Here is a 10984-nt window from a genome sequence, read left to right as displayed (position 1 = left end):
ATCATTTGCTTTGTAAGATTTGGTTGGGCGAAGGGGGAACCTTGTCAACTGGAGTGAAAACAGATGTTGAATATGTTCCATCAAGCACATAGGAGTCAGACCATAAATAACAAACATGATCCAAATAATTTGCTTTATACGTTCCACATTTAAAACTCTCTACATTTAAAACTTATTTGACCTTACTGTGACATTTGGTAATATCATTCAACTTGTAGCAATAAACAAACATGTCCTTACATTAGTGTTTGCTTTATATTATTTTTGGTAAACGACTTGACAATATTACATTTCCTCTATTGGCCAACTGATGATTCACAAACCATAGATCAACGAGTAGGTCCAATCTTTCTAAATACTTAAATATATATATTTACACCTAGAAAAAAGGGATGCAACAAAAACATTAACAATTGTAATTAATTAAACTATTCCACAGAGGTCATATAATTGTCGAAGTATGGTGACAGTTACTGTGTGTGTGCTGATATTTCAAGTACTTGAGAGTTGCTTAAAAATAACACTGTTACAGACCACTTCCATGTGTATGTATCTGAGGGTCACCTCAATGTTATCTATACCTCATGAGGACTTATCCATCCCCCAACCTGTCAAGTGTCACTATAACCATCACTGTTTCAGTGTGGGTCCCCCTGAGACTGGTGCTGATGTGACACTGCTTGTCACCTGGGTTAGAGTCTGGAGAGAGGTGTACTCCACATGGAAGTGGGCAGGGGGACTAGCACCAGCAAGGAGTTAGGCGTTCTCTTCCACTTACAGTGTGAGAGAGACAAGGGCTTGCATGGAGTCACATGACTGTTTCTCCATGTTTTTGGAGTTCACTGAGAAAAAAACTAGTGCGGCGCTGCCCTTTCTTTAGCCTGTGTGTTGTCCAATAGGGAAGCCTGCTGAGATCTTCCCTGAAATGAGGGCTGAGGAGCATGTAGAGCAAGGGGTCCAGACAGGAGGGCAGGGGCCCCACAAACAGCAGGATGGCCTTAGCCACCTTAGGGCTGGAGAGCAGCAGGAGGGAGGAGAATGAAGGAAGTGTCACAGGGAAAGAGAGGAGGCAGTTGGTGAAGAGGAGGCAGGCCATAAGTTTGGTCACAGAGTAGTCCTGGACAGTGACTCCCTCTTTCTCTGCTGTGTCTTTGTCCATGTGACAGTAGTGTCTGGTATAGATGGCTGTCATCAGGAGGTAACACAGGGAGTTGAGCAGTACCAGGGCCGTGGCGTAGCTGTAGCCCAAACGGGAAGAGTGTCCGTAGGGAGAGGCCATGCAGAGAGAGAAGACCCCATACTCACCCATAGTGAGGAGAGGTAAGGCGGCAATGGCTCCAGCCAGGAAGCAACACAGAGCTGAGATACCTTGAGCACACCCCCACCCCAATGGAATCCTCCTGGTCTCGGACCACTGTGAGCCACGGACAGTACATCCACGATATAAGACAACTGCCGTCAACAGGAAGACACTGGCCTCTGAGGAGAAGACTGACAAAAAGTCAAAGATCCAGCAACCTGGCCCACCCTCCCACCACGCACCATAATCAGTATAGTGGTCAAATGAAATGCCGTCTAGTACAGCCAGGGCGGCGCTAGAGACGCCATTGAGGAGGTGGACCCAGGCCAAGACTCCCAGTAGATGCTGGGTAGGAGAGATCGGGGACTTTGAGGAGAGGGCGATGGATACCAGGACCAGGGAGTTGGACACCAAGGAGAGGATGACGATAATCCAAACAGCGCCTCGCACCAGCCAGCTCCCAAATAAACTCTGACATGACTGGAACGGACCTGGGGACAAACAGTTGTCAATCAACTACCCCAGTATTAGATTCGTGACAGTGTCAAATGTAGTATGTATGGGCATGGAATCCACTACGGTCCTATAGAAGTACAGAGTGTGCAGGCTTTTGTTCCAGCTTAATATTAACACACCTGATTGAACCAATCACCGACCTACCTTGGGCTGGGGAACAGTGGACAGAGTGCTGGGGTCTGGCGTCTACCTCACTCTCCACCAGGAAGTTATTCTGGTCTCTAGCCTCCTCTATAAGCAAATGGTAAGTAATCATTACTTTCACTTAATACACCGACCAAAACACAAAACATATTTCAAGGATGGTTTTTGAAGGTATGTTCCTTGGTTGGCTATGATGTGTATTTCCTTTCCAGTGATGAGATCTTTACTGATGTTCTCCGTTTTCCAGATGTAAGGGGACTTTGAGTTTTCTCCGGGTACAAAGGCACAGCACTGGAAGGCGTAGGGCATCACCACTACCCTGAGAACAATGTATAGCTTATGGTAAGACAGCTGCACGCAACCCCATAACACTTACTGCACTACATTCACTCACACACTGTCTCACCTTGAGTTGAAATCATTTTTAAGGGGCCCAGTTTAATTGTTAACACTGTCCCCTACCTGAGTTTAGGTAGTCTCTGGACAGGTAGTGTGTGTCTCAGGGCAGTGTTGCCAGCGAGTCTGAGGTGTGTGAGGTCCTGAAAGCCTTCCATAGGGACGGAGGACAGCAGGTTGGAGCTGAGGTCACTGAGGGAATGGATTAAGAAACACAGATAAAGAGAAGATACTTTATTTCAATTGTATGTTTGCATGTCTATGTCACATTTTGTTTTTTGCCCTAGCATTACACAGCTGATTCACATAATCAAAGATTGTTCGAATTAGCTGTGTAGTGTTCTGGCTGTTTTAAAGACTGTTCTTTTGTTTTTTAATATCATTTACATTTAGAGGGAATACACACAGACACACAACAATGCCCATCTTTTAGAGAAGTTCTTGCAAAAAATGTGTAATAGGGAAAAAGTTCTGACATTCTTCGGGGAATTGCCAGGGACCTCACAATACCATATCACGATACTTAGGTGTTGATACTATACGTATTGCGAATTCGAAACTGTGATTCGATGTTCCAAACATTTAGCTCACTATGTGTCTGCTGCAGAACGACAAGAGAGCCATGATAAAACACGTTTTGATCAGTCATGGAAATGCAAGAAATATCACACAGTAAAGAGGCCTCATTAATGATTTATTTCTGGCTTTCATTATTGTCCTGTTGCCATGCCAAGCTAGAATTTGTACATTGTATTGTCAGAAATGTCAAGTGTAGAAAAAGAGGTCTGCTAAGAAGGGTGGGTTTCTTTAGGATTCAGATTGTAATGTCCAACTGGTTTAGTCAGGATGATAACACTGACATAACATCAGGACACCCTTCCAAGACCTCCAATACCTCCTCATGTATACACCAAATGCCATTCTGTTTGGGCTGTACATTGTGAGATGAATATCTCACATTAAAATGGGCATATAATTTCATTCTGTCTTTCATTATGGTCCTACATCATAAGTGGTGATGCTGTTCACATGGCAAACCATCAAACCAGGCTAATTTGAGTACGATTTGGATTTGAGAGTCAATCTATCATAACTTGTACTACATATGAAATATTTGGTTCAGGATTGTTTCACTTGAGCTGAATAGGCAATATGTAGTATTTATTTATTACGTTTATTTGTCAGGGACAATGTACAACAAAACAAATCTCAGAATAAGTGATGTGTTTCACCAGATTTAGCTGACAGTTAATTTACATCTGCAGTCCCTTGGCAGGTGAACATACACTATATCAAAGCAATTTTTGGGGATCACATACACATGGTTTGCAGATGTTAATGTGAGTGTAGTGAAATGCTTGTGCTTCTAGTTCCGACAGTGCAGTAATATCTAACAAGTAATTGAACAATTCCCCATCAACTACCCAATACACACACACATCTAAAGGGGTGAATGAGAATATACACATATAAATATATGGATGAGCGATGGCCGAGCGGCACAGGCAAGGTGCAATAGATGGTATAAAATACAGTATATACATGTACTTACTGTATGATATGGGTAACGTAAGATATGTAAACATTTAAAGTGGCATTGCTTAAAGTGACTAGTGATACATTTATTAAAGTGGCCAGTGATTGGGTCTCAATGTAGGCAGTAGCCTCTCTGAGTTAGTGATTGATGTTTAGCAGTCTGATGACCTAGAGATAGAAGCTGTTTTTCATTCTCTCGGTCCCAGCTTTGATGCACCTGTACTGACCTCGCCTTCTGGATGGTAGCGGTGTGCAACCGCAGTGGCTCGGGTGGTTGTTGTCCTTGATCGGGGCGGCAGGGTAGCCTAGTGGTTAGACAGTTGGACTAGTAACCGGAAGGTTGCGAGTTCAAACCCCCGAGCTAACAAGGTACAAATCTGTCGTTCTGCCCCTGAACAGGCAGTTAACCCACTGTTCCCAGGCCGTCATTGAAAATAAGAATTTGTTCTTAACTGACTTGCCTGGTTAAATAAAGGTAAAAAAAAACATAATAATCATCTTTTTGGCCTTTCTGTGACATCGGATGCTGTAGGTGTCATGGAGGGCAGGTAGTTTGCCCCCGGTGATGCGTTGTGCAGACCGCACCACCCTCTGGAGAGCCTTGCGGTTGAGGGCGGTGCAGTTGCCCTAACAAATTGTGATACAGCCCGACAGGATGCTCTCGATTGTGCATCAGTAAACGTTTGTCAGGGTTTTGAGTGACAAGCCAAATTTCTTCAGCCTCCTGAGGTTGAAGAGGCGCTGTTGTGCCTTCTACACCACACTATCTTTGTGGGTGAACCATTTCAGTTTGTCTGTGATGTGTATGCCGAGGAACTTAAAACTTTCCACCTTCTCCACTAATGTCCCTTCAATGTGGATAGGAGGGTGCTCCCTCTGCTGTTTCCTGAAGTACACAATCATCTCCTTTGTTATGTTGAAGTTAAGTGAGAGTTTGTTTTCCTGCCACCACACTCTGAGTGCCCTCACCTCCTCCCTGTAGGCTGTCTCGTCATTGTTGTTAATCAATCTCACTTCTGTTGTGTCATCTGAAAACTTGATAATTGAGTTGGGGGTGTGAGGGTCAGCAAAGTGAGATATTGTTTCCTACCTTTACCACCTGGGGGTGGCCTGTCAAAGTCCAGGACCCAATTACACAGGGTGGGGTTGAGACCCAGGGCCTCCAGCTTGATGATGAGCTTGGAGGGTACTATGGTGTTGAATGCTGAGCTGTAGTCAATGAACAGCATTCTTACATAAGTATTCCTCTTGTCCAGATGGGCTAGGGCAGTGTGATGGCGATTGCATCGTCTGTGAACCTGTTGGGGCGGTATGCAAACTGAAGTGGGTCTAGGATGGCCGGTAAGGTGGAGGTGATATGATCTTTGACTAGTCAAAGCACTTCATAATGACAGAAGTGAGTGCTACGGGGCGGTAGTCATTTAGTTAAGTTATCTTTGCCTTCTTGAGTACAGGAACAATGGTGGCCATTTTGAAGCATGTGGGGACAGCAGACTGGGATAGAGAGTGATTAAATATGTCTGTAAACACACCAGCCAGCTGGTCTTAACATGCTCTGAGGACGCGGCAAGGGATACCGTCTGGGCCAGCAGCCTTGCAAGCTTTAAAACGTTTAAATGTTTTACTCACATCGGCCATGGGGGGGGGGGGGGGGGGACAGTCCTTGTTAGCGGGGCGTGACAGTGGCACTGTATTGTCCTCAAAACAGGCAAAGAAGGTGTTTAGTTTGTCTGGAAGCGGGACTTCGGTGTCCGTGACGTGGCTGGTTTTCTTTTTGTAGTCCGTGGTTTCCTGTAGACCCTGCCACATTTGTCTCGTGTCTGAGCCGTTGAATTGCGACTCCACTTTGTCCCTGAACCAGCATTTTGCTTGTTTGATTGCCTTGCGGAGGGAATAACTGCACTGTTTATATTCAGCAGTATTCCCAGACCGCTTTTCATGGTTAAATGCGGTGGTTCGCGCGAATGCCGCCATTCATCCACAGTTTCTGGTTAGGGTAGGTTTTAATAGTCACAGTGGGTACAACATCTCCAGTGCACTTCCTTATAAACTCACTCACCGAGTCAGCATATAGATCGATGTTGTTCTCTGAGGCTGACCAGAACATATCCAAGTCCGCGTGATCAAAAAAATCTTGAAGCGTAGATTCTGATTGGTCAGACCAGCGATTAATGGTTCTAGTCACTGGTACATCCTGTTTGAGTTTCTGCATACAAGACGGTAGGAGCAAGATTGCATCGTGGTCGGGAGAGGTCTTTATATGCATCGACGGAAGTCGGAGCAGCAGTGATCAAGTGTATTATCCCCACGAGTACTACAATCAATCTGCTGATAGAATTTAGGTAGCCTTGTTCTCTAATTTGCTTTGTTAAAATCCCCAGCTACAATAAATGCAGCATCAGGATATATGGTTTCCAGTTTACATAGAGTCCAGTGAAGTTCCTTGAGGGTCATTGTGGTGTCTGCTTGAGAGTGAATGTACACAGCTGTGACGATAACTGACTATTATTCTCTTGGGAGGTAATATGGCCGGCATTTGATTGTGAGGAATTCTAGGTCGGGTGAGCAGAAGGACTTCAGTTCCTGTATGTTGTTATGATTACACCATGAGTCATTAATCCTGAAGCATACACCACCGACGTTCCCAGAGTGGTGTTTATCTCTGTCAGCGCGATGCATGGAGAAGCCCGGTGGCTGAACTGATTCCCGACAACATATCCAGAGGCATCCATGTTTCCGTCACACAGAGGATGTTATCATCTCTGATGTCTCTCTGGAAGGCTACCCTTGCTTGAATTTCATCTACCTTGTTGTCAAGAGTCTGTACATTGGCGAGTACTATACTCGGAAGCGGTGAGCGATGTGCAGGTCTATGGAAACTGACCACGAGGCCGCTCCATCTGCCCCTTCTGCGGCACTGTTGTTTTGGGTTGGCTTTTGGGATTAGATCCATTGTCCTGGGTGGTGGTCCAAACAGAGGATCTGCTTCAGGAAAGTCGTATTCCTGGTCGTAATGTTGGTAAGTTGACGTCGCACTTATAGCCAATAGTTATTTCCGGCTGTATGTAATAAGACTTAAGATTTCCTGGGGTAACAATGTAAGAAATAATACATTAAAAAAAACAAAATAATGCGTAGTTTCCATCTCTGTTGGAGCCATCTTGGTCAATCAAACATCACCAAAATTATGTGGACATCTGCTCGTCAAGCATCTCATTCAAAAATCATGGACATTAATATGGAGTTGCTCCCCCCTTTGCTGCACTCTACTGCCTCCACTCTTCTGTGAAGGCTTTCCACTAGATGTTGGAACATTGCTGCGGGGACTTTGTTCCATTCAGCCACCAGCATTAGTGAGGTTGGGCACTGATGTAGGGCAATTAGACTTGGCGCGCAATCAGCGTTCCAATTCATCACAAAGGTGTTCAATGGAGTTGAGGTCCGAGCTCTGTGCAGGCCAGTCAAGTTCTTTCACAACGATCTCGACAAACCATTTCTGTATGGACCTCGCTTTGTGCACAGGGACATTGTGATGCTGAAACAGGAAAGGGCCTTCTCCAAACTGTTGCGACAAAGTTAGAAGCACAGAATTGTCTAGAATGTCATTGTATGCTAATGCGTTGTGGCATGTGCCAAACCCAGATTAATCCGTTGGACTGCCAGATGGTGAAGTGTAATTCATCACTCCAGAGAACGCATTTCCACTGCTCCAGAGTCCAATGGCGGCGAGCTTAACACCACTCCAGCTGACGCTTGGCATTACGCATGGTGATCTTAGGCTTGTGTGCAACTGCTCGGCCATGGAAACCCATGTCATGAAACTATTGACGAGCAGTTATTGCGCTGACACTGCTTCCAGATACAGTTTGGAACTCGTAGTGAGTATTGCAACTGAGGACAGAGGATTTTTACGTGCTTCGGCATGCGGCAGTCCCGTTCTTTGAGCTTGTGTGGCCTACCCCTTCAGCTGAGCCATTGTTGCTCCTAGACGTTTCCACTTCACAATAACAAATCAAAATATATTTTCTATTTTAGATTCTTCAAAGTAGCCACCCTTTGCTTTGATGACAGCCTTGGACACTCTTGGCATTCTCTCAACCAGCTTCATTTACATTTACATTTAAGTAATTTAGCAGACGCTCTTATCCAGAGCGACTTACAAATTGGTGAATTCACCTTCTGACATCCAGTGGAACAGCCACTTTACAATAGTGCATCTAAGTCATTAAGGGGGGGGGTGAGAAGGATTACTTATCCTATCCTAGGTATTCCTTGAAGAGGTGGGGTTTCAGGTGTCTCCGGAAGGTGGTGATTGACTCCGCTGTCCTGGCGTCGTGAGGGAGTTTGTTCCACCATTGGGGGGCCAGAGCAGCGAACAGTTTTGACTGGGCTGAGCGGGAACTGTACTTCCTCAATGGTAGGGAGGCGAGCAGGCCAGAGGTGGATGAACGCAGTGCCCTTGCTTGGGTGTAGGGCCTGATCAGAGCCTGGAGGTACTGCGGTGCCGTTCCCCTCACAGCTCCGTAGGCAAGCACCATGGTCTTGTAGCGGATGCGAGCTTCAACTGGAAGCCAGTGGAGAGAGCGGAGGAGCGGGGTGACGTGAGAGAACTTGGGAAGGTTGAACACCAGACGGGCTGCGGCGTTCTGGATGAGTTGTAGGGGTTTAATGGCACAGGCAGGGAGCCCAGCCAACAGCGAGTTGCAGTAATCCAGACGGGAGATGACAAGTGCCTGGATTAGGACCTGCGCCGCTTCCTGTGTGAGGCAGGGTCGTACTCTGCGGATGTTGTAGAGCATGAACCTACAGGAACGGGCCACCGCCATGATGTTGGTTGAGAACGACAGGGTGTTGTCCAGGATCACGCCAAGGTTCTTAGCGCTCTGGGAGGAGGACACAATGGAGTTGTCAACCGTGATGGCGAGATCATGGAACGGGCAGTCCTTCCCCGGGAGGAAGAGCAGCTCCGTCTTGCCGAGGTTCAGCTTGAGGTGGTGATCCGTCATCCACACTGATATGTCTGCCAGACATGCAGAGATGCGATTCGCCACCTGGTCATCAGAGGGGGAAAGGAGAAGATTAATTGTGTGTCGTCTGCATAGCAATGATAGGAGAGACCATGTGAGGTTATGACAGAGCCAAGTGACTTGGTGTATAGCGAGAATAGGAGAGGGCCTAGAACAGAGCCCTGGGGACACCAGTGGTGAGAGCGCGTGGCGAGGAGACAGATTCTCGCCACGCCACCTGGTAGGAGCGACCTGTCAGGTAGGACGCAATCCAAGCGTGGGCCGCGCCGGAGATGCCCAACTCGGAGAGGGTGGAGAGGAGGATCTGATGGTTCACAGTATCGAAGGCAGCCGATAGGTCTAGAAGGATGAGAGCAGAGGAGAGAGAGTTAGCTTTAGCAGTGCGGAGCGCCTCCGTGATGCAGAGAAGAGCAGTCTCAGTTGAATGACTAGTCTTGAAACCTGACTGATTTGGATCAAGAAGGTCATTCTGAGAGAGATAGAGGGAGAGCTGGCCAAGGACGGCACGTTCAAGAGTTTTGGAGAGAAAAGAAAGAAGGGATACTGGTCTGTAGTTGTTGACATCGGAGGGATCGAGTGTAGGTTTCTTCAGAAGGGGTGCAACTCTCGCTCTCTTGAAGACGGAAGGGACGTAGCCAGCGGTCAGGGATGAGTTGATGAGCGAGGTGAGGTAAGGGAGAAGGTCCCCGGAAATGGTCTGGAGGAGAGAGGAGGGGATAGGGTCGAGCGGGCAGGTTGTTGGGCGGCCGGCCGTCACAAGAAGCGAGATTTCATCTGGAGAGAGAGGGGAGAAAGAGGTCAGAGCACAGGGTAGGGCAGTGTGAGCAGAACCAGCGGTGTCGTTTGACTTAGCAAACGAGGATCGGATGTCGTCGACCTTCTTTTCAAAATGGTTGACGAAGTCATCTGCAGAGAGGGAGGAGGGGGGGGAGGGGGAGGAGGATCCAGAAGGGAGGAGAAGGTGGCAAAGAGCTTCCTAGGGTTAGAGGCAGATGCTTGGAATTTAGAGTGGTAGAAAGTGGCTTTAGCAGCAGAGACAGAGGAGGAAAATGTAGAGAGGAGGGAGTGAAAGGATGCCAGGTCCGCAGGGAGGCGGGTTTTCCTCCATTTCCGCTCGGCTGCCCGGAGCTCTGTTCTGTGAGCTCGCAATGAGTCATCGAGCCACGGAGCGGGAGGGGAGGACCGAGCCGGCCTGGAGGATAGGGGACATAGAGAGTCAAAGGATGCAGAAAGGGAAGAGAGGAGGGTTGAGGAGGCAGAGTCAGGAGAAAGGTTGGAGAAGGTATGAGCAGAGGGAAGAGATGAAAGGATGGAAGAGGAAAGAGTAGCGGGGAGAGAGAGCGAAGGTTGGGACGGCGCGAAACCATCCGAGTAGGGGCAGTGTGGGAAGTGTTGGATGAGAGCGAGAGGGAAAAGGATACAAGGTAGTGGTCGGAGACTTGGAGGGGAGTTGCAGTGAGGTTAGTGGAAGAACAGCATCTAGTAAAGATGAGGTCGAGCGTATTGCCTGCCTTGTGAGTAGGGGGAAGGTGAGAGGGTGAGGTCAAAAGAGGAGAGGAGTGGAAAGAAGGAGGCAGAGAGGAATGAGTCAAAGGTAGACGTGGGGAGGTTAAAGTCGCCCAGGACTGTGAGAGGTGAGCCGTCCTCAGGAAAGGAGCTTATCAAGGCATCAAGCTCATTGATGAACTCTCCGAGGGAACCTGGAGGGCGATAAATGATAAGAATGTTAAGCTTGAAAGGGCTGGTAACTGTGACAGCATGGAATTCAAAGGAGGCGATAGATAGATGGGTAAGGGGGAGAGAGAGAATGACCACTTGGGAGAGATGAGGATCCCGGTGCCACCACCCCGCTGACCAGAAGCTCTCGGGTGTGCGAGAACACGTGGGTGGACGAAGAGAGAGCAGTAGGAGTAGCAGTGTTATCTGTGGTGATCCATGTTTCCGTCAGTGCCAGGAAGTCGAGGGACTGGAGGGAGGCATAGGCTGAGATGAACTCTGCCTTGTTGGCCGCAGATCGGCAGTTCCAGAGGCTACCGGAGACCAGGAACTCCACGTGGGTCGTGCG

The 10984-nt window shown here is 47.7% G+C and overlaps 1 pseudogene; it reads right to left on the bottom strand.

Annotated features, from left to right (window-relative positions):
• Nucleotides 1–126: 126 nt before the first annotated feature.
• The window catches only part of LOC135509057 (leucine-rich repeat-containing G-protein coupled receptor 5-like), a 37302-nt pseudogene continuing 26444 nt past the window's right edge, over nucleotides 127–10984 (bottom strand).

The sequence above is a fragment of the Oncorhynchus masou genome, chromosome 22 (assembly GCF_036934945.1).
Source record: "Oncorhynchus masou masou isolate Uvic2021 chromosome 22, UVic_Omas_1.1, whole genome shotgun sequence".
Taxonomy (NCBI): domain Eukaryota; kingdom Metazoa; phylum Chordata; class Actinopteri; order Salmoniformes; family Salmonidae; genus Oncorhynchus; species Oncorhynchus masou.
This window is presented reverse-complemented; position numbering and strand designations above follow the sequence as displayed.